At 63.0% G+C, this 392-nt stretch overlaps 1 protein-coding gene across 1 annotated transcript in view; it reads right to left on the reverse strand.

The window, feature by feature from the left end:
• Positions 1–392, reverse strand: part of BOP1 (block of proliferation 1) — a gene marked incomplete at both ends in the record, with an annotated part of 85,283 nt that overhangs the window by 62,676 nt on the left and 22,215 nt on the right. The gene's annotated exons all lie outside the window — the stretch shown is intronic.

Consider the following 392-nt stretch of genomic DNA (forward strand, 5'->3'; position numbering starts at 1 on the left):
AGTACCAGGGCTCCCAGTACCAGGGCTCCCAGTACCAGGACTCCCATCATAAGGGGTCCCAGTACCAGGGGTCCCAGTACCAGGGCTCCCATCATAAGGGGTCCCAGTACCAGGGCTCCCAGTACCAGGGCTCCCAGCATAAGGGGTCCCAGTACCAGGGCTCCCAGTACCAGGACTCCCATCATAAGGGGTCCCAGTACCAGGGGTCCCAGTACCAGGGGTCCCATCATAAGGGGTCCCAGTACCAGGGCTCCCAGTACCAGGGCTCCCATCATAAGGGCTCCCAGTACCAGGGCTCCCAGTACCAGGGCTCCCATCATAAGGGGTCCCAGTACCAGGGCTCCCAGTACCAGGGCTCCCAGCACCAGGGGTCCCAGCATCAGGGCTCCCAG

Source organism: Chaetura pelagica, unplaced genomic scaffold (assembly GCF_000747805.2).
Source record: "Chaetura pelagica isolate M959 unplaced genomic scaffold, ChaPel_1.0 scaffold1221, whole genome shotgun sequence".
In the NCBI taxonomy this organism is placed as follows: Eukaryota; Metazoa; Chordata; class Aves; order Apodiformes; family Apodidae; genus Chaetura; species Chaetura pelagica.